The 22,979-nt window shown below is 40.1% G+C and overlaps 1 protein-coding gene across 1 annotated transcript in view; it reads right to left on the bottom strand.

Moving 5' to 3' along the window:
- CNTNAP2 (contactin associated protein 2) overlaps window positions 1-22,979 on the bottom strand; it is a 1,656,810-nt gene that overhangs the window by 762,975 nt on the left and 870,856 nt on the right. The gene's annotated exons all lie outside the window — the stretch shown is intronic.

The raw sequence follows: 22,979 nt of genomic DNA, 5'->3' as shown, positions 1-22,979 counted from the left end.
CAGGAGAAGCCCCAACAGGACTGTCAGAAGGGCGAAATCATGTTTCGAATCAAACTCCATACCTGCCAGAGACGCCCGGAGGACTCAAACAAAACCTTGTGTGCACCAGGACTCAAAGACCCCACAAGAGACTGAGCCAGACCTGCCTTTGAGTGTCTCAGTGTCTCCTGTGGAGGCACAGGTCAGCAGTGGCCTGCCGTGGGGACAGGGGCTCTGGCGGCAGCAGAACTGGGAGGTACTGTGTGTGGCATAAATCTTTTTAGAGGAGGTTGCCATTAGCCTCCCCATAGAGCCACTGAGCAGACGACCCACAGACTGGAGAGTATTATATCGAAGAAGTCCTTGCGCTGTTGCAAAAGTTCTAGGGCCCACAACAGATTCCCCAACCTGGGGATCAGGCAAAGGGACTGAGAAGCCCCAGGGGATGTGACTTTGAAGGCCAGTGGGATTTGATTCCAGAACTTCCACGGAACTGGGGAAACAGACACTTAGAGGGCACAGACAAAACTTTGTGTGCACCAGGACCCAGGAGAAAGGAGCAGTGACCCCACAAGAGACTGAGCCAGACTTGAATGAGTGTCCAGGAGTCTCTGGAGGAGATGTGGGTTGACAGTGGCCTGCCGCGGGGTAAGGAGCCCTGAATACAACAGTTCTGGGAGCCACGGCATGTGCTGGCTTACGTCCTTTTGAAGGAATTCGTCTCCTTCAGGTCAAACTAGACGGAGAGAACACAGCCCTAACCATCAAAAGAAAATCAAATTAAAGATTTACTGACCATGGCCCGGTCCATTAGAGCAAGACTCAAATTCCCCCATAGCCAGTCCCTCCCATCAGGAAGCTTCCAGAAGCTTCTTGTCCTTATCTGTAAGAGGGCAGACAGAATGCAAACCACAATCACGGAAAACTAACCCAACTGATCACATGGACCACAGCCTTATCTAAATCAAAGAAACTATGAGCCATGCCATATAGGGCCACCCAAGATGGACAGGTCATGGTGGAGAGGTCTGACAGAATGTGGTCCACTGGAGAAAGGAACGGCAAACCAGTTCAGTATTCTCGCATTGAGAACCCCATGAACAGTAAGAAAAGACAAACAAATAACTCCCCAGGTTGGAAGGTGCCCAAGATGCTACTGGAGAAAGTGGAGAAATAGCTCAGGAAAGAATGAAGAGGCTGAGCCAAAGCAAAAACAGCACCCAGCTGTGGATGCAGCAGGTGATTAAATTCCAGTCCTGGAGCGAACAATATTGTGTCGGAACCTGGAACGTTAGGTCCATGAATCAAGGCAGTGGTCAAACAGGAGACAGCAAGAGTGAGCATCGACCATAGGAATCAGTGATCTAAAATGGACCAGAATGGGCAAATTTAATTTTGATGCCCATTACATCCATTACTGTGGGCAAGAATTCTTTAGAAGAAATGGAGTAGTCCTTATAGTCAGCAAAAGAATGCAAATTGCAGTGCTTGGGTGCAGTCTCAAAAATGACAGAAAGATTTCTGTTTGTTTCCAAGATAAACGCATCCAGTATCACAGTAATTCAAGGCTGTGCCCCAAGCATTAATCCTGAAGAAGCTGAAGTTGAACAGTTCTATGAAGATCTACAAAGCTTTCTAGAAATAACAACAAAAAAAAGATGGATGTCCTTTTCATCACAGGGGACTGGAATCCAAAAGCAGCAAGCAAAGAGATACCTGGAATAAGACACAAGTTTGGCCTTAGAGTACAAAATGAAGCAGGGCAAAGGCTAACACGGTTTTGCCAAGAGAACACACTGGTCCTAGAGAACACCCTCTTCCAAAACACAAGAGAAGACTCTACACATGGACATCACCAGATGGTCAAAACCAGAATCAGATTGATTATATTTTTTGTAGCCAAAGATGGAGAAGCTCTATACAGTCCACAAAAACAAGACTGGGAACTGGCTGATCATGAACTCCTTATTGCCAAATTCAGACTTAAATTGAAGAAAGTAGGGAAAACCATTAAGCCATTCAGGTATGACCTAAATCAAATCTCTTTTGATCATACAGTGGAAGTGAGAAATAGATTCAAGGGATTAGATTTGATAGACAGACTGCCTCAGGATCTATGGATTTAGGTTTGTGACATTGTACAGGAGGTAGTGATCAAAACCATCCCCGACAAAAAGAAATACGAAATGGTAAAGTGATTGTCTGAGGAAGCCTTACAAATAGCTGAGAAAAGAAGACAAGCAAAAGGCAAAGGAGAAAAGGAAAGATACATCGATCTGAATGCAGAGTTGCAAAGAATAGGAAGGAGAGATAAGAAAGCCTCCTAAGTGATCAATGCAAAGAAGTAGAGGAAAACAATAGAATGGGAAAGACTACAGATCTCTTCAAGAAAATTAGAGATACCAAGGGAACAGTTCATGCAAAGAAAGGCACAATAAAATGTAGAAATGGTATGGACCTAACAGAAGCAGAAAACATTAAGAAAAGGTTGCAAGAACACACAGAAGAACTATACAAAAAAAGATCTTCATGACCCAGATAACCAGAGTGATGTGATCACTCACCTAGAGCCAGACATCCTGACGTGAGAGGTCAGGTAGGCCTTAGGAAGCATCAATATGAACAAAGCTAGCGAAGGTGATGGCATTCCAGTTGAGCTATTTCAAATCCTAAAAGGTGATGCTGTTAAAGTGCTACACTCAATATTGCAGCAAATTTGGAAAAGTCAGCAGTGGTCACAGGACTGGAAAAGGTCAGCTTTCATTCCAATCTCAAAGAAAGGCAATGCCAAAGAATGCTCAAACTACTGCACAATTGCACTCATCTCACACACTAGTAAAGTAATGCTCAAAATTCTCCAAGCTTGGCTTCAACAGTATGTGAACTGTGAACTTCCAGATGTTCAAGCTGGATTTAGAAAAGGCAGAAGAACCAGAGATCAAACTGCCAACATCCATTACAACATACAGAAGAACATCTACTTTTGCTTCACTGAATACAATAAAGCCATTGCCTGTGGATCACAACAAACTGTGGAAAATTCTTAAAGAGTTGGAAATACCAGACCACGTTACTTGCCTCCTGAGAAATCAGTATGCAGGTCAGGAAGCAACAGTTAGAACTGGACATGGAACAACAGACTGGTTCCAAATTGGGAAAGGAGGACGTCAAGGCTGTATGTTGTCACCCTGCTTATTTAACTTCTATGCAGAGTACATCATGAGAAACGCTGGGCTGGATGAAGCACAAGCTGGAATCTAGATTGCTGGGAGAAATATCAGTAACCTCATATATGCAGATGACACCATCCTTATGGCAGTAAGTGAAGAGGAACTAAAGAGGCTCTTGATGAAAGTGAAAGAGGAGAGTGAAAAACCTGGCTTAAACCCAACATTCAAAAAACTAAGATCATGGCATCAGGTCCCACCACTTCATGGGAAATGATGGAGAAATAATGGAAACGATCACAGACTTTATTTCCCTGGGCTCCAAAATCACTGCAGGTGGTGATTGCAGCCATGAAATTAAAAGACAGTTGCTCCTTGGAAGAAAATCTATGACAAACCTAGATAGCATGTTAAAAAGCAGAGACGTTACTTTGCTGACAAAGGTCTGTCTATACATCAACATGAATCCACCACGGGGGGAAAAAAAAAAAAGGTCTAGTCAAAACTATGCTTTTCCAGTAGTCATGTTAGGGATGTGAGCTGGACCATAAAAAAAGCTGAGTGTCATTCTCCTATTGAAACATGTATAATATCATGTAAGAAACGAATCGCCAGTCTAGGTTCGATGCAGGATACAGGATGCTTGGGGCTGGTGTGCTGGGATGACCCAGAGAGATGGTATGGGGAGGGAGGTGGGAGGGGTGTTCAGGATTGGGATCTCATGTACACCTGTGGCAGATTCATGTTGATGTATGGCAAAACCAATACAATATTGTAAAGTAAAATAAAGTAAAAAGAAAATAAATAAAAATAAATAAAGTATATGGTTCCTAAAGAAAAAAAAAAAAAAGCTACGTGTCAAAGAATTGATGCTCTTGAACTGTGGTATTGAAGATGATTCTTGAGAATCCCTTGGACTGCAAGGAGATCCAACCAGTCAATCCTAAAAGAAATCAATCCTGAATATTCTTTGGAAGGACTAGTGCTAAAGCTGAAGTTCCAATACTTTGGTCACCTGATGTGAAGCACTGACTCATTGGAAAAGATCCTGATGCTGGGAAAGATTGAAGGCAGGAGGAGAAGGGGACGACAGGGGATGAGATGGTTGGATGGCATCACTGACTCGATGGACATGAGTTTGAGCAAGCTTTGGGAGTTGCTGATGGACAGGGAGGCCTGGTGTGCTGCAGTCCATGGGGTCACAAAGAGTCAGACACAACTTAGCGACTGAACTGAACTGATTCACTTTGCTGTACTTACTGCACAAAATAACACAAAATTTTAAAGCAACTACACCCCAATAAATTTTTTTTTTTTTAAAGAGAGTGAAGTCAATGAAATCTTCTAAGAATTTAATAGTCAGACACAGCACAGCCTCAGAATCTCTCCTCTCTACTCCAAACTCAGCAACTACAACTTCTGAGGAGAGTCTCAGGTCAGGTAACAAGGTAAAAGGTAAAAGCACCGTAAGAATTGTTCAACTAAAATTCTGTGTGCTCAAATGATCAAGTGCTGGCTGTAATTGGAAAAGCATTCTGAGAAATGAGATAAGGCTGTAAATTATTATGGGAAAGAAGAAGAATACTCTTCAGTAGATCATTTGCTTCCATCGAATACGTTCTTTCAAACGAGATGATGTACATCAGTAGGGAGTATTTCAAACCACCTCACGTTTTTAAATGCCCCATGAAAATCCTGAAACTTTTTTCAATTCATAAGTATGAGCTATGTATCAGATAGAGAAACATTTATATCAGACCTGCATAACATTTCCAAAACGATGCTTCTTTGGAGACTGGAAAATAAGGCGTAACAGTACAATTGCATGCATAAATTGGTGAATCATTTGAAGGCTGAGGTTAAGAGATGGTAAACACAGATCACAGTTACTAAATCCAGATATGAGTCACAAAGTGAAGAAGGGAATGCATAAAGTTTACTGACTGTAGCTGTACAGGAGAGGAGCTGACATTAAGGATAGAGGAAAATTATGGGAATACTCATAATCTCTTTGTTTGAGAGACTCATTTTGAACTTGTCTCAGACACTTAGTTCCCTGAAAACAATCTGGGTATTTCTACATTCTATCTGCACACAGGATTTTGACATCAAGGAGAAGGTGGTGGGTGTTGGGTGGTGGAAGGATTCAGGGAGCTCATGGGTTTTGCTTTTTCCTCATCTTCTTGTCTTCTGTCATTCTTTTCATCTCAGTCTTGCCGCTATTAGGTTGGTTCAAAAGTAATAGTGACTTATGTTGAAATTTGCTGTTTGATATTGGAATACATTCTTAAATAAATGTGGTTACGTTATACATAATTTCAATGCACATTTCTTGCTTTTTTTGCTAATGACATATAAATTGCTGTGTGTTTTTTATTTATTTTAGACTAGGGAGATGATTTTAGAAAAAGCAGAGGCATCAGAGATCAAATTGCCCACATCTGCTGGATCATGGAAAAAGCAAGAGAGTTCCAGAAAAACATCTATTTCTGCTTGATTGACTATGTCCAAGCCTTTGACTGTGTGGATCATTCTTAAAGAGATGGGAATACCAGGCCACCTGACCTGCCTCTTGAGAAACCTGTATGCAGGTCAGGAAGCAACAGTTAGAACTGAACATGGAGCAACAGACTGGATCCAAATAGGAAAAGGAGTACGTCAAGGCTGTATATTGTCACCCTGCTTATTTAACTTCTATGCAGAGTACATCATGAGAAATGCTGGGCTGGACGAAGCACAAGCTGGAATCAAGATTGCGGGGAGAAATATCAATAACCTCAGATATGCATATGACACCACCCTTATGGCAGAAAGTGAAGAAGAACTAAAACTCTTGATGAAACTGAAAGAAGAGAGTGAAAATGTTGGTTTAAAGCTCAACATTCAGAAAACGAAGATCATGGCATCTGGTCCCATCACTTCATGGGAAATAGATGGGGAAATGGCAGAAACAGCAGCTGACTTTATTTTTCTGGGTCCAAAATCACAGCAGATGGTGCCTGCAGCCATGAAATTAAAAGACGCTTATTCCTTGGAAGGAAAGTTATGACCAACCTAGACGGCATATTAAAAAGGAGAGACATTACTTTGCCAACAAAGGTTCGTCTACTCAAGGCTATGGTTTTTCCACTGGTCATGTATGGATGTGAGAGTTGGATTATAAATAAAGCTGAGCACCGAAGAATTGATGCTTTTGAACTGGGGTGTTGGAGAAGACTCTTGAGAGTCCCTTGGACTGCAAGGAGATCCAACCAGTCAGTCCTAAAGGAAATCAGTCCTGGTTGTTCATTGGAAGGACTGATGTTGAAGCAGAAACTCCAATACTTTGGCCACCTGATGTGAAAAACTGGCTCATTTGAAAAGACCGTGATGCTGGGAAAGATTGAGGGCAGGAGGAGAAGGGGAGACAGAGGATGAGATGGTTGGATGGCATCACTGACTCAATGGACATGGGTTTGGGTGGACTCTAGGAGTCGGTGATGGACAGGGAGGCCTGGCGTGCTGCGGTTCATGGGGTTGCAAAGAATCGGACACAACTGAGCGACTGAACTGAACTGAGGGAGATGATGTTAGACAAAAAGCAAATTTCAGTGGATTTTTTTTAATTCAAGTTCAAAATGCGTCATAAAGTGGTGTAGACAGCTTGCAACATCAGCAACACATATGGCCCAACCGGCAATGCCCAGCTCAGTGTGGGGCTGAGAAGCAGCTCCAAAGCACTTTCCAAAGCCAAACTTGTTCCAAAGAAAATGGTGATGGTCACTGCATGACCGTCTGCTGTCCCTCTGATCCACTGCAGCTTTCTGAATTGTGGTGAAAGCATGACATCCGAGAAGTATGCTCAGCAAATCGATGAGATGCAGCGAAAACTGCAACAGCTGCAGCCAGCATTGATCAACAGAATGGGCCAAATACTTCTCCACGACGATGCCCAAAAGCACGTCGCACAACCACCACTTCAAAAGTTGAACGCACTGGGCTATGGTATTTTGCCTCATCCTCCATATTCACCTGGCCTCTTGCCAAGCTACCACCACTCTTCAAGCAACTCAACAACTTTTTGCAGGGAAAACACTTTCACAACCAGCAGAAGGCAGGAAATGCTTTCCAAGAGTCCATAGAATCCTGAAGCATGGATTTTTACACTAGAAGAATAAACAAACTTATTTCTCTTTGGCAAAAATGTATTGATTCTTTTCCTATTTTGATTAAAAAAGATGTTTGACCCTGGTTCTAATGATTAAAAATTCACGGTCCAAAACCGCAATTACTTTTGCACCAACCAATAGTTCCTTTTCCTTTACACTCTCTGTCTTTTCTCTGCTCCTCTGTTTTTCTTTTTTTCCCCCACACACATCACTAACAGAAAAACTTTTGCTTTTAATGTGTGGCAAGAACTTTTGTTTTTAAGCACATTCTTTCTTGTTCTATAACTTACTTTAGTTGCTTTCTTGCTTCTGACTCTGATAAGATCTAACTTTATGCATTCAAGAAAAATGCTTCTTTCTTTAAAACTGCTATCTTGCTAAGAGTTTCTGAAAATGTAATTTGAAACACAAAAGTGAGTAATAACTCTCAGTTCTAGTGAATATTTACCCTCCCTTCATTGGAGCAACATGACTTGGTCTGAAACTTCACCTAAGGCCTTAGGAAGAGAGAGAGATCAGATTGAGATGTGAAGAACCTAGAGAAAAAACATATCATAGAGTACTCCAAACCATTTTCTTGTTTCAAGGGCATAACTTACATATCATTGTATAGACTGTATGTTAATTTATAATTAGCGTATAAGACCTTCATCACAGGCTACCTTTGTGCTCTATAAATCCTTGCTCACTGGGGTGCTTGGTGAGAGGCATGATTTGCCAGCCCAGAGGGTTTGGAACCTCTCCTGCCCAGGGATGGGGGAACCTGGTGGGCTGACGTCTATGGGGTCGCACAGAGTCGGACATGACTGAAGCGACTTAGCAGCAGCAGCAGCTTCCTTTATGAGTCTTTAAAATTGCTAAGAAACAGAGGTATTAAAACTGAACACAAACCAAACAGTCTGAGGCAAGAGTGTTAAAGGGCCTATCTTCATCAACTACTAATTTGGATCTTTCAGAATGCCTGATCTCAAACACATGGAGTAAACGAGGACAATACTGAAAACAGGTGGCATCAGCATCATTTATGAACCCGGAGAGCCTTCTAATCAGTTTCTCATTTAACCCTAACATAACTTTACACTCTAGGTACTTTGAAACTAGTACTTTACAGTTGAGGAAGTGGATATTTCCACAGACTAAATAATTTATGCAAGATCACACTGATATGCGGTGAAAGGAATATGCAACGCAAGTCTTTCTGACCGCAGAGCTTGCAGACAAATGGAATAACTGAAATTAATGACAGAGACACGTCACTTATCATGAAATTCATTGCCAAGGTCACTGGGAGAAAAGGGAATGACTACATTTACCAAGTCCCTTAGCGGCTCTGGGCTTTAATTTCAACCATAAATGAGGCTATCCACAGGAGATGATCTGTAAGATTCCTTCCATCTCTGAAATGCTACAGTTCTATTATCTAGCCATGAAGATAATCAGCACATGACAGAAAATCAGAGGGAAGGCTCCCAGAAACCATACCATTATTATTTTATTCCTTCCTGAAAATTATAATGTCTATTCATTTTTGCATTTCTCCAAAGTGAAAGTTATTCTGCAAGGTTGCCATAAGGGCAACATTTTTGTTAGAGTTATAGAAAAATAAAATCATCTAGGTAATAATACTCTGTATGATGTAATTTTAATGAAAATAATGTTTTGCATGAGGTTTAATCTCTTTTCCAGCCCTTTGTCTTGCATCCTGCAGCTAGGCAGTATGTGAGCTGTGTGGAGGATGCTCACTTTTATAGCAGCAGATGTGACCATTCTGAAGAGTTTTTCTATCACAGTAGATAATTTTAGGTTGAAGCAACCCCTGATCAAAGATTATACTCTTCATTTGTCTTCAGGGCCAAGACCTGGAGAAGTTATGAAGGCTTTAATGGAAATTTCACAGTGGGTTGGAGATATGTATCCTCCAAGGCTTGTTACATGTTTTATTTTGGTTCCCATGAAAATGCGGGTTTGTGGCAGAATAATTTGTTGCAGACGCTCCCCGTTTGTTTTCCAAACAGTGAAATGTAAAGGAGAGGAGGATGTTAGGAAAAGGGTAAATTTGTTAACATGAGTTGGATCATGGGACATTTTGTAGAACTATAGCCATTTGAGAAATGCACAAAAGTAAGAAAATGTAAATAAGATTCATCACTTTTAAACAACACTATTTTAAAATATTGGTGTATTCATTTTCAGTGCCTTCGCTATAGAAATTTAACATTTTTATGTATGTATAGTCATACCTTGTATGCCACTTTATTTTTAACTATGCATGCTAAGTCGCTTCAGTCTGACTCTTTGCAACCCTGAGGACTGTAGCCCACCAGGTTCCCCTGTGCATGGGATTCTCCAGGCAAAATACTGGAGTGTGTTGTCATTTCCTCCTCCAGGGGATCTTCCTGACCCAGGGATCAAACTTGCATCTCTTATACCTCCTAAATTGGTAGGAGGCTTCTTTACCACTAGCACCACCTGGGAAGCTATTTTTAACTATTTGATTACTTTCATGATGTTGGCATTAGAGTATTGAGAAAACATACAAGAATATTCCTTCCAGCTAATCTCTTATTCTTTTATTCATTCATTCATTCACTTATGTATCGAATGTTTACTCAGTGCCTAAGAGGAGCAGGCACTTCTCTAGGCACTAAAGTGAAAGTCACTCAGTCGTGTCCGATTCTTCCACTCCATGGCCTAGTGCATCCATGGGATTCTCCAGGACAGAATACGGGAGTGGGTAGCCTTTCCCTTCTCCAGAGGATCTTCGCAACCCAGGGACTGAACCCAGGTCTCCCGCATTGAGGTGGATTCTTTATCAGCTGAGCCACAAGAGAAGACCAAGAATTCTGGAGTGGGTAGCCTATCCCTTCTCCAGGGGATCTTCCCAACCCAGGATTTGAACCAGGGTCTCCTGCATTGCAGGCAGATTCTTTACCAACTGAGCTAACAGGGAAGCCCAGGCCCTAAAAATACATGAATAAATCAAGACACAGTCCCTGCTCAGAAGATGCCAATGGTCCAAGGCAGGAACAATTCTACTGTATTGTCTTGGTGATGTAGAAACAGACCGTGATGAGAACACAGAGGAGACACAGCTAACTTTGAACACATTGAGAATGGTGGTCTCCTAATGTTTTTCCAAGATGATGATACTGAACTGTGCTTTTTGGGATATATTAATTAGTTATGTAAAAAAGATTGGATTAGAGCAGAAGTGGGATTTCAGGCAAAGAGAATTTGCAAAGGCCCTGAACTGCAAGCGGTTTACTCTTGCTGCAGCTGAGTGGGTGAGAGTTTACTTGGGAAGAGAGAGGACTGGAAATGAACATGGGTACCCTTCCTTGTGCACATAATATGGTAGTGGGCATTGTTCTGAAGACTACTGGGGAAACGATGAAGGATTCAAGCAGAATAAAACAAAATTAAATTTTCATTTTTGCATAATTATTCTGTTACCTTTGGAGAGAGTTAATCATTAGACTATAAAGCAGAATAAGGAAATCAATAAATAGAAATTTATTTTTATTTCTTAAGTAAGAATATGTCATTAAAATGGAGATGTTAAAATTAAGATCTAAATAAAATATACTGCTACAGGTTGAATTATCTTCTCTCAAAATTCAGATCTGGAGGCACTAATTCTTTAATATCTAAGAATCTGGGGTGATTAAGATAAAATGAGGCTGTTAGTGGGGTCCTAATTCAATGGGACTGGTGTCACTATTTTTACTTTTTTCTTTCCCCCTTTCTTTCCATTTCTTTTTTTAAATTGAAGTATAATTGACTTACAATATCATATTACTTTAAGGTGTACAACACACTGATTTGATACTTTTATACATTACAAAATGATCACCATGATAAATCTACTTCCCATCTATCTCCATACAGTTTTTACAATATTGTAACTATATTTCCTATGCTACATATTACATCTTTGTGACTTATTTTATAACTGGAAGTTTATACTTCTTAATCTCTTTCAGCTATTGCACTTATCTCCCAACACTCCTATCTGGCAATCACCAATCTGTTCTCTACATATGAATCTGTTTGGTTTTCATTCTATTTGGTCATGTGTTACTTTTGATTCCACATATAAGTGAAATCATATGGTCTTTGTATTTTTCTGTTTTATTTCATTTATCATATTATATGCTAGATCCATCCATGTTGAAGCAAATCATAAAATTTCATTCTTTGTTATGGCTGGTTGACATTTTATTGAGTACACAAGTACTGCATTTTCTTTATTCATTCATCTATTAATAGACACTCAGGTTGCTTCCGTCTCTTGGCTACTGTAAGTAATGCTCCAATGAGCACAGGGGTATATATACATCTTTTCCATTAGGCATTATTGTTTTCTTGAGAGACATATCCTGAAGAAGAATTGCTAGATCATATGGTATTTCTAGTTTTCATTTTTTGAGAAACCTCTGCACTTTTTTCCATTATGATTGCATCAAATTATATTCCCACCAAGAGTGCATGAGGGTTCCCTTTTTTACACATCCTCCTCAATACTTTCTGCTTGTTGCCTTTTTGATAGTAGTCATTCTGATAAGTAAGAGATGGTATCACATTGTGGTTTTGATTTGCATTCTCCCTGTGAAGAGCGGACTCATTGGAAAAGACTCTGATGCTGGGAGGGATTGGGGGCAGGAGGAGAAGGGGATGACCGAGGATGAGATGGCTGGATGGCATCACCGACTCGACGGACGTGAGTCTGAGTGAACTCTGGGAGTTGGTGATGGACAGGGAGGCCTGGCGTGCTGCGATTCATGGGGTCGCACAGAGTCGGACACGACTGAGCGACTGAACTGAACTGAACTGATGACTAGTGTTGTTGAGTAACTTATCATGTGTCTGTTGGTCACCTGTAAGTTTTCTTTGGAAAAATATATTTTCAGGTCCTCTGCACGTTTTTTAATTGGGTGGTTCATTTCTTGTGCCTCGTTTTGCTTTTGGACATTGAGTTGTATGATCTCACTGGAAATCCTGGCTATTAACCCCTATCAGAGATATAGTAGTCTGCTCTTTCGTTTCACTGTAGTTTCCTTTGCTGTGCAAAGGTTTGTTTGTTTGTTTGTTTGTTTGTTTGTTTTAAGTTTTATGCAGTTCCATTTGTTTATTTTGCTTTTGTTCTTTTGCCTGAGAGTGCTAAGTTGCTTCAATCGTGTCCGACTCTTTGCAACCTCATGGATTGTAGCTGACCAGGCTCCGCTGTCCATGGGATTCTCCAGGCAAGAATACTGGAGTGGGCTGCCATTCCCTTCTCCAGGGGATTTCCCCCGGCATTGACCCCACAGTTCCCTGTGGCTCTTGTATTGCTGGCAGATTCTTTACCACCGAGCCACCAGGGAAGCCCTTTTGTCTGAGAAGACATATCCAAAAAATATTGCTAAAACCAATGTCAGACCATAGTGTTTATATTTTCTTCTAGGAGTTATATAGTTTCAGGTCTTACATTTAAGTCTTTCATCCATTTTGAGTCTATTTTTGTATATATTTTTGTATATAGCATGAGAAAGTAGACCAGTTTGAGTCTTTTGCATGGAGCTGTCTAGTTTTCCCAACATCACTTATTAAAGAGGCTGTTTTTCCCCCACTCTATACTCCTATCTCCTTTGTTGTGTATTAACTGACCATACAAGCTTGGCTTATTACTGGGTTCTCCAGACTGTTGTATTAGTCTGTGTGTCCATTTTTGTGCCAGTACCATATTGTTTGCTTACTGTATCTTTAAAGGATAGTTTAAAACATGAACTGTGATACCTCTTGTTTTATTTTTCCCTCTTAAGATTGTTCTGGTCTTCCCTGGTGGCTCAGAGGTTAAAGCGTCTGCCTGCAATGTGGGAAACCTGGGTTCGATCCCTAGGTCGGGAAGATCCCCTGGAGAAGGAAATGGCAAACCACTCCAGTATTCTTGCCTAGAGAATCCCATGGACAGAGGAGCTTGGTAGGCTACAGTCCACGGGGTCACAAAGAGTCCGAAATGACTGAGTGACTTCACTTTCACTTTCATGATTGTTCTGGCTATTTGAGGTCTTTGGTATTTCCACATAAATTTTAGATTCTGTTTGGTCTAGTTCTGTGAAAAATGCTATTGGTATTTTGGTAGAGACTGCACTGAACCTGTAGATGGCCTTGAGAAGTACTTCCTGTACATGAGACGGTGTATGTTTCCATTTGTGTATGCTGTCTTCTGTTTCTTTCATCAACATCTTCAGATGTATGGATACAGGTCTTTCACTTCCTTGATTAATTTTATTTCTAGGTTCTTGATTCTAGTGCAAGTATAGGGGGGATTGTTTTCTTTTTCTTTCTGATACTTCACTGTTAGTGAATAGAAATGTAACATATTTCTGTATATTACTTTAGCATCCTGCAACGTTACTGAATTCATTTATTATTGCTAATGGATTCTTGGTGGTATCTTTAGAATTTTCTATAAATAGTATCATGTCATCAAAAAGCAATTACAGTTCTACTCCTTCCTTTTCATTTTGGATTCCTTTTGTTTCTTGTTATCGTCTTATTGCTGTGGCTAGAACTTCTAAAACTATGATGAATAAAAGTGGTGAGAGTGTGTATTCTTATTCTGCTGCTGCCCTTAGAGGAAATATTGTCAGATTTTCACCATTGAGCATGATACTCGCTATAGGCGTGTCATGCACAGCCTTTCTTATGTTGAAGTCTGTTCTTGCCATATCCACTTTGTTGAGAGTTTTTTTTTTAAACCATAAATGGATTTTAATTTTGTCGAAAGCTTTATCTGCCTGTTTTGAGATGGTTATATGATTTTTATTCTTCAACTTGTTAATGCGTATTACATTGAATAATTTGTGGATACTGAATAATCTTTGCATCTCTGGGATTATTTCCACTTGATTGTGGTGTATGTTTAATGTTCTGTTGAATTCATTTGCTAATATTTTGTTGAGGATTTTCTCATTTATATTCATCAGTTATATTGGTTTGTCATTTTCCTTCCTTGTGGTGTCTTTGCTTGGTTTTGGTATCAGGGTGATGCTGGCCTTGTAGAATGAGTTCAGAAGAATTCCTTCTTTTTCAGTATTTTTAGAATAGTTTGAGGATAGGTGTTAAGTCTTCTTTAAATGTTTGGTAGAGTTCGTCTGTGAAACCATGGACTTGGACTTGAAACTTGGACTTTGTTGGGAGTTTTAAAATTTTTGATTCAATTTCATTACTGATTATTGATTTATTAATATTTTCTATTTCTCCTTGGTTCATTCTTGGGAGATGGCACATTTCTAGAAATTCAGCTGTTTCTTCTAGGTTATTCACTTTATGGGCATGTAATTATTTGTAGTAATCACTTATGATCCTTTGTATTTCTGTGGTGTTGATTAAATTCTTCTCTTTCATTTCTGATTTTATTTATTTGTGCCCTCTCTCATTTTTTGCTTGTTGGGTCTGGTTAAAGATTTATCTATTTTGTTTATCTTTTTATAGAACCAGCTCTTAGTTTCATTGATCTTTTCTATTGCTTTTTTAGTTTCTATTTCATTTATTTCCTCTCTGATCTTTCTTTCCTTCTACTAACTTTAGGTTTTGCTCCATCTACTTTTTCTCATTTCTTTAGGTATAAAATTAGGTTGCTTGTTTTGAGTTTTTCTTGTGTTCTGTTTTTGCTTCATTTAATAGATTTCAGATCATTGTGTTTCTATCTTCATTTTTTTTTCTAGGTATGTTTTGATTTCCTCTGTGACTTCTTCAATATTTAGTGGCATATTATTTAGCTTCCATGTGCTGATGGTTTTCACAATTTTTTTCTTGAAGTTGATTTCTAACTCACACCGTCGTGGTCAGGAAATATGTTTGATATTTTGAGTCTGTAGTAGTTTGTTATGGCAGCCCTAGTAGACCAATACCAATAGTAAGGGAACAGAAATAGAAGTACTTATTGACTAGATAGATGTTTGGGTTAAAGAGGGAGAAGAGAGGCAAGAAAATTCAAAGGGATTTGATTTGAGTGACAGGTTATTAGAGATGCCTTTTACCGAGTTGGGAAACTCAAGACTGCAGTAGATTGTAAATTAAAATTGGCAAATGGAGAGTTGCAGGCACTTGTGGCAGATTTGCAAAGTGGCCAGCATGGCATTAGAAATACAAATGTGAAGCTTGCGGGGGTGGTGTATAGATTTGCTGGTATCTCTACTGAAATAGTTTCTTCTATGATACTTGCATACCTCAATTCCTCATTCAAACTAAGGGATCAGCTTGAATGTCATACTATTAGATAAGAGAACCTGACCATTCTGTCTGAAAAATCACCTCCTATCACCAGTATCCACGTCCCTTGATTTGTTTTCATAGTACATGGTGCTGGTGGTTTAGTCACTCCGTCATGTCTGATTTTTTGTGACCGCATGCTCTATAGTTCACCACGCTTCTCTGTCCATGGGATTCTCCAGGCAAGAATACTAGAGTGGGTTGCCATTTCCTCCTCCAGGGGATCTTCCCAACCCAGGAATCAAACCCAAGTCTGCTGCTTTGTAGGCAGATTCTTTACCATCTGAGCTATAAGGGAAGCATAACACCATTATTTATGTATTTCAATCACTGACAGAATCCTCAGTATTTGGAACAGTGAATGACATAATCTAGGTTATCTATAATGTTTTAAAATAAATTTTAAAAAGAATAGAGGAAATTAGGTAGGAAGGGAGAAGGGAGGCCATCAACAGCCTGCCACCTGTTTTTAATACAACCCACAAACTAAGAGTTTTTTGGAACTTTAAAATAGTATGGAAGAAAAAGCAAGAATTTTGAAATATGAAAAATTTATAAAATTCAAATTTCACTGCTCATAAAGCAGGTATTATTGGAACAGAGCTATTTAAATGTTGTCCTGACTGCTCTCACCTATAGTAGCAGAGTTGAATAACTGCTATAGAGACTGCATGTGGCTTCCAAACCATAAAATACTTATTGTCTAGTCTTTTATAGAAAAAGCTCTGAGAGAGACTATAAGATATTACAAATTCATGGTGGGAGTCCACAATGGTTCCCCACTTCAGGATACAGTTTATTATTACTGTACAAAGCTGTATATTTGTGTAGTCTCTTACCCAGCAATTCTTGCTAAGTATATACTCCTTATAAATTCTTGAGTCTTTAGAACAACATTGACAAGAATATTCAAAGCAGCACTGTTCACAAGAGGAAACTTACAGACAGTACAAAAGCCTATTAATGGGAGAGTGAAAAATATACTTGGCACATACCACAATGTGGATGAAAGTAATACAGTAAGTTATACACAGCATGGTACTGTTTATTTTTTATAAACTTAAACTAAAAATATATGCTTTTCAAGAGCTACATCTACATGCAAGAAAACTACAGAAAGGGCATCAAGGAAATGGAGGCTTCAGACTGATGATTATCTCTGCCTGGTGGGGAGGATGGGGTGAGAAGGACCGTGAGTTTAGTATATTATTTATCTTTAGGAGGATGGCGAGTTTGCAGCCCCTTATTATATTAATATTAAATAAAAGTTGAATAGTTAGTGATGAATAATGAGATTATGGGGCTTCCCAGATGGCTCAGTGGTAAAGAATCTGCCTGCCAATGCAGGGTATGTAAGAGATGTGGGTTCAACCCACTGGCCCAGAAGACCTCCTGGAGTAGGGAACGGCAGCCCACTCCAGTGTTTTCCCCTGGGAAATTCCATGGACAGAGGAGTCTGGCGGGCTATAGTCCGTGGGGTTGCAAAGAGCTGGACCTGAATGAACAGCCACACACAGTGGGAGTGTGACCCAAACCAAGGACTATGAGTAGTGCTCTGGACGTGAGGTCCTGTTAGAGGGGCAGAATTCCCCCAAACTTGAGTTCTAGTGCTAACACTTTTAAGAAACAGCTATTTTTACAAATTGTACAAATTTGTTCTAGCCTAGGACTAAGTTTCTTAAACGAAATAAAGAGTAAAGACTCGATTATTTCTAAAGGGCTATTCAATTCTAAATGTCTGTGTTTCCATAAAATAAGGCAGGAGGAACAGTTGTGTTCAATTCACTATACAAGCAAATGTTAAACAGAAACAAATGGATCTTTTAAAATACTAGGTTTTGGTGGCCGAACATTCACTTAGGGCTTCGAAAACCAATTACCCGCTCTGGGAAGTAATCAACCTACCCCCTTATAAAGCAGAGTGGTACTCTTGACTTAATTGCTGGTTGCTACATCCTTTTTGTAGTCCCTATAATTAAAGAAGCTTTAAAATAGGGCAATGAACCAGTAAAAAATGTCCCAAACATGAATAAGAGATGAGGCCTCTGTCTGTAGACCAGCTGCTTGCCAGTACTTGTTGTGAGGTTTGAATTAATTACGGATGTGGTACGGTAGCTCCCATAAATGGCATCTGTCTGAAGAGACTCAGAAGGTCTCTCTACAGGCACCAGGCTGGCTCGTTCATCCCTCCACTGTAGCCTGGTGTGATGATGTGAGGAAAAGAGCATAATGGAATATATGAATAGTTTGGTTCTAATTACTGTATCACTCTTCATGAATCATAGCCTGGTCATGGAAAAGGGGCTTATGTAAGCTAATGATGCTATAAGCCATGCCATGCAGGCCCACCCAAAATGGATGGCTCATGGTGGAGTGTTCTGACAAAACATGGTTCACTGGAGAAGGAAATAGCAAACCACTCTAATATTCTTGCCTAGAGAATCCACGAACAGCATGGAAAGGCAAAAAGATATGACGCCATAAGAGGAGCACCCCAAATTGGAAGGAGTCCAATATGCTACTGGGGAAGAGCAGAGGGTGATTGCTACTGGCTCCAATAAGAATGACGTAACTGGACCAAAGTTGGACTGATGCTCAGCTGTGGATGTGTCTGGTGGTGAAAGTAAAATCTGATGCCATTGAGAACAATACTGCATAGGAATCTGGACTGTTAGGTCTGTGAAGCAAGAAAATTGGAAGTGGTCAAGCAGGAGATGACAAGAGTGAACACTGACATCTTAGGAATCAGTGAACTAGAATGGATGGGAATGGGAGAATTTAATTCAGATGACCATTATATCTACTACTGTCGGCAAGAATTCCTTAGAAGAAATGAAGTAAACCTTATAGTCAATAAAAGAGTCCAAAATGCAGTGCTTGGGTGCAATCTCAAAAACGATAGAAAAATCTCAGTTTGTTTCCAGTTTGTTTCAACACCTCAGTAATCCATGACTATGTCCGAACCACTGATGCCAAAGAAGCTGAAGTTGATTGGTTCTGAGAAGACCTACAACACCTTCTAGAACTAACACCACAAAAAAAGATGTCCTTTTCATCATAGGGGATTGGAATGCAAAAGTAGGAAGTCAAGAGATATCTTAAGTAACAGGCAAGCTCGACCTTGGAGTTCAACATGAAGCAGGGCAAAGGTTGATAGTGTTGTCAAGAGAACACACTGGTCATAGTAATTGCCCTTTTCCAACAACAAAAGACATGACTCTACATATCACCAAACGGTCAATATTGATATCAGATTGATTATATTCTTTGCCATTGAAGATGGAGAGGCTCTATACAGTCAGTAAAAACAAGACCAGGAGTTGACTGTAGCTCAGATCATCAACTCCTTATGACAAAATTCAGGCTTAAACTGAAGAAAGTAGGGATAACCATTAGGCCATTCAGACTTGCCCCAAAGCAAATCCCTTATGATTATACAATCGAGGTGAGGAATAAATTTAAGGGATTAGATCTGATAGCCAGAGTGCCTGAAGAACTATGGACAGGTCACAACATTGTCCAGCAGGCACTGACCAAAACCATCCCACAGAGAAAGAAATGCAAGAAGACAAATTGGTCGTCTGAGGAGGCCTTACAAATAGCCGAGAAAAAAGAGAAGTGAAAGGCAAGGGAGAAAGGGAAAGATATACCCAACTGAATGCAGTATTCCAGAGAATAGCAAGAAGAGAGAAGAAAGCCTTTCTAAATGAACAATGTAAAGAACAGAAGAAAACAATAGAATGGGAAAGATGAGATCTCTTCAAGGAAATTGTAGATACCAAGGGAACAATTTATGCAAGGATGGGCACAATAAAGGACAGAAACAGTATGGACCTAACAAAAGCAGAAAAAATTAAGAAGACAGAAGACTAAACAATAATGGTATTAACACAGATAACCACAATTCACCTAGAGCCAGACATCCTAGAGTGTGAAGTCAAGTGGGCCTTAGGAAGCATCACTATGAACAAAGCTAGTGGAGGTGATGAAATTCCAGTTGAGCTATTTCAAATCCTAAATGACGATGCTGTTAAAGTGCCACACTCAATATGCCAGCCAATTTGGAAAAGTCAGCAGTGGCTACAGGACTGGAAAATGTCAGTTTTCATTCCAATCCCAAAGAAAGGCAATGTCAAAGAATGTTCAAACTACCATACAATTGTGTTCCTTTCACATTCTAACAACAAGGTAATTTTCAAAATCCTTCAAGCTAGGCTTCAGTAGTACGTGAATCAGGAACTTCCAGATGTAGAAGCTGGATTTAGAAAAGGCAGAGGAACCAGAGATCAAACTGCCAACATCTGTTGGATCATGGAAAAAGCATGAACATTCCAAAAATAAATCTAGTCCGCTTCATTGACTATGTTAAAGCCTTAGACTGTGTGGATCACAACAAACTGTGGAAAATTCTGAAAGAGATGGGAATACCAGACCACCTTGCCTGCCTCCTGTGAAATCTGTATGTAAGTTAAGAAGCAACAGTTAGAACCTTACATGGAACAATGGACTGGTTCAAAATTGTGAAGAGATTACATCAAGGCTATATATGGTCATCCTGCTCATTTAAATTCTATGCAAAGTGTGTGTGTGTGGTCAGTTGTGTCTGACTTTGTGTGATCCTATGGACTGTAGCCCATCCGGTTCCTCCATCCATGGGACTTCCTGGCAAAAATACTGGAAATACCATGCCCTCCTCCAGGGCATCTTCCTGACCCAGGGATCAAACCAGCATCTCCCACGTCTCCTGCATTGCAGGTGGTTTCTTTACTACTGAGCCACCAGGGAAGCCCCAGACTACATCATTCGAAATGCTAGGCTGGATGAATTGTAAGTTGAAATCAAGATTGCTGGGAGAAATATCAACAACCTTGGATATGCAGATGATACCACCCTAATGGCTGAAAGAGGAACTAAAGAACCTCTTAATGAAGGTGAAAGAGGAGAGTGAAAAAGCTGGCTTAAAACTCAACTTTCAAAAAACCAAGATCATGGCATTTGGTCCCATCACTTCATGGCAAAAAGAAGGGGAAAAAGTGCAAGCAGTGAAAGATTTTATTTTCTTGGGCTCCAAAATCACTGTGGATGTTGACTGCCATCATGAAATTAAAAGACGATAGTTCCATGGAAGGAAAGCTATGACAAAACCAGACAGCATATTAAAAAGCAGAGATATCACTTTGCTGACAAACGTCCATCTAGTCCAAGTTATGGTTTTTCCAATAGTCATGTATGGATCTGAGAGTTGGACCATAAAGAAGGCTGAGCGCCGAAGAACTGGTGCTTTTGAATTGTGGAGGTGGAGAAGGCTCTTGAGATTTCCTTGGGCAGCAAGGAGACCAAACCAGTCAATCCCAAAGGAAATCACCCCCGAATATTCATTGGAAGAGAAACAGAGCAGGACTCTGTGGTCCTTATGCCCCCACCCCCCGGCTCCATGTTTCCAGTGTTCCTTTTTTTCCATGGAAAACTTCAAAAGAAGTGAAAGAGTAAGTTTAATCAGGGAAATGAGAGATGCAGAAACAAAGAAAAACAGTCAAAGGAGACTAAATAATAATAATGTAGTCATTAACCACAGTCAAGGACTTTGACTTCTTTCTCAAGGGCTATAGATAAAATTCTGAGTCACATCCTGTGAGCTGTCTTATAAATACTAAAACACTAGGTGGAGAAGTTAACTACACGATGACCAGACTGTACCCAGGACATGAGCTCTCACAGTTCCAGGAATTGGTTGCAAAGAAATCGGAACAAGTAGACCCTGGAACTGAAGATTAACTGTATCTAAAACCACCAAGATAATGCCAGTCAGACCACTGATGACCAATTTGAAGATAACCATTAGAGCTGACTGTGCTTTTTCTGCATGTAGACCGCCTCACCTCAACATCTCTGTCTATAAAAGCTCTTGCCCCACTGGTTGCCGGTGTAGGGGGAAAAATGTCTGCCACCCTTTCCCCACTACCCCCTCCAGTTGCAGGCTTCTGAATTATAGCAATCTTTCCTTTCCACCAACCTGACTTGTTTATTGGCTTTTGAGCAGCAAGCAGCTGGACCCCACCATACTCTTTTTGTAACAGCACTGAGCTGAAGCTAAAGCTCCAATACTTTGGCCACCTGATGCAAAGAGCCGATTTATTAGAAAAGACCCTGATGCTGGGAAAGATTGAGGGCAAGAGGAGAAGGGGATGACAGAGGATGAGATGGTTGGATAGTATCACTGACTCAATAGACATGAATTTGACCAAACGCCAAGAGAGTGAAGGATAAGGAAGCCCTGTGTGCTGCAGTCCACAAGGTTGCAAAGAGCTGGACATGACTTAGTAACTGAACACACATATAGTAGTGTTATGGTACATTTATGGTTGGAAGTGATCTTAAGTTTGATGTGGTTCAATTGTCTCACTTCATAAATAAGAAAACAGAGGCCCAGAGAAGCAAACTGGTTTGTCTGTAGTCTTATAGTCATTCAGAAGTCAGAAAAGTATAGTTTAGAATTTCTGGCTCCTGGTATAGTGCACTTGCCAATAATGATATTTTCTCCTTTCATTTCATGCTATGATAGGGAAGAAACACACACACAAAAAGAAATCTAAAATAATTACAAATACTATGGTGTTCTAATATATTGAGTTCTCTATCACGAGGTTCCCAGGGAAATACCATTATGAGTCTTATATTTGTCTTTACAAGGATGTCTTATCTTTAGGAGTGAGGTGGGCAGTGAAGAATGGACTGGCAGGATTTCACCAGGTAGCAATAAATCTTTGCCGTAGCTTTTAGATGAAGAGTTCTTCAATAGAGTACTTTCAACTCTGTAAGTCTGATTTTGAGTAGTAGTCTGTGTTAGAGCTGAGTGTAGGTAATTTTTAGGGTTACACAATGTTAAATCTATATCAAGCTCAAAAGTGAAATTGAGAAATTTAAAATACGCTAAAATGTAGGCATAAGCCAGCAAGCAGAAACCAAGTTTGGAGATTCTCTTGTCTCCATCCAGTGCCTGTGGTAACCAGCTAATGAGGTTCGCAGTGAGAAAAGCTTGCCAACTTCATGCTGCAAAGGCATGGGTGCGAAATTTGTCTTGCAAAACTAGCTGAAATTGTCACTGTCATAAGAGCTCTAGACCTGGGTTTTATTCCAACATCACTTCCGAACAAAGAAGACGCAATGAATGTTTTAGTCATAGTGCTAATTCTCAAGTGTTGACCCAACATGCTGTAAAGCACAGGAAAAATGAATATTTAATGAAGAGATAGCCGTCATCTAGATCCCTAGATGACCCTGAGCAAGTAGGCACGCCGGCTTGCAACACCTTTTGCCTTTTTTCTCACTACTTTCTTTGGGATTCCTCTGCCCAAATTCCTTTGGGTTCTTATCTTGCCAGTGCCTACTCCAAACAGCAAAAAACAACCAATTAAGTTCCTTCACATGG

The sequence above is a fragment of the Budorcas taxicolor genome, chromosome 4 (genome assembly GCF_023091745.1).
Source record: "Budorcas taxicolor isolate Tak-1 chromosome 4, Takin1.1, whole genome shotgun sequence".
Lineage (NCBI taxonomy): Eukaryota > Metazoa > Chordata > Mammalia > Artiodactyla > Bovidae > Budorcas > Budorcas taxicolor.
This window is presented reverse-complemented; position numbering and strand designations above follow the sequence as displayed.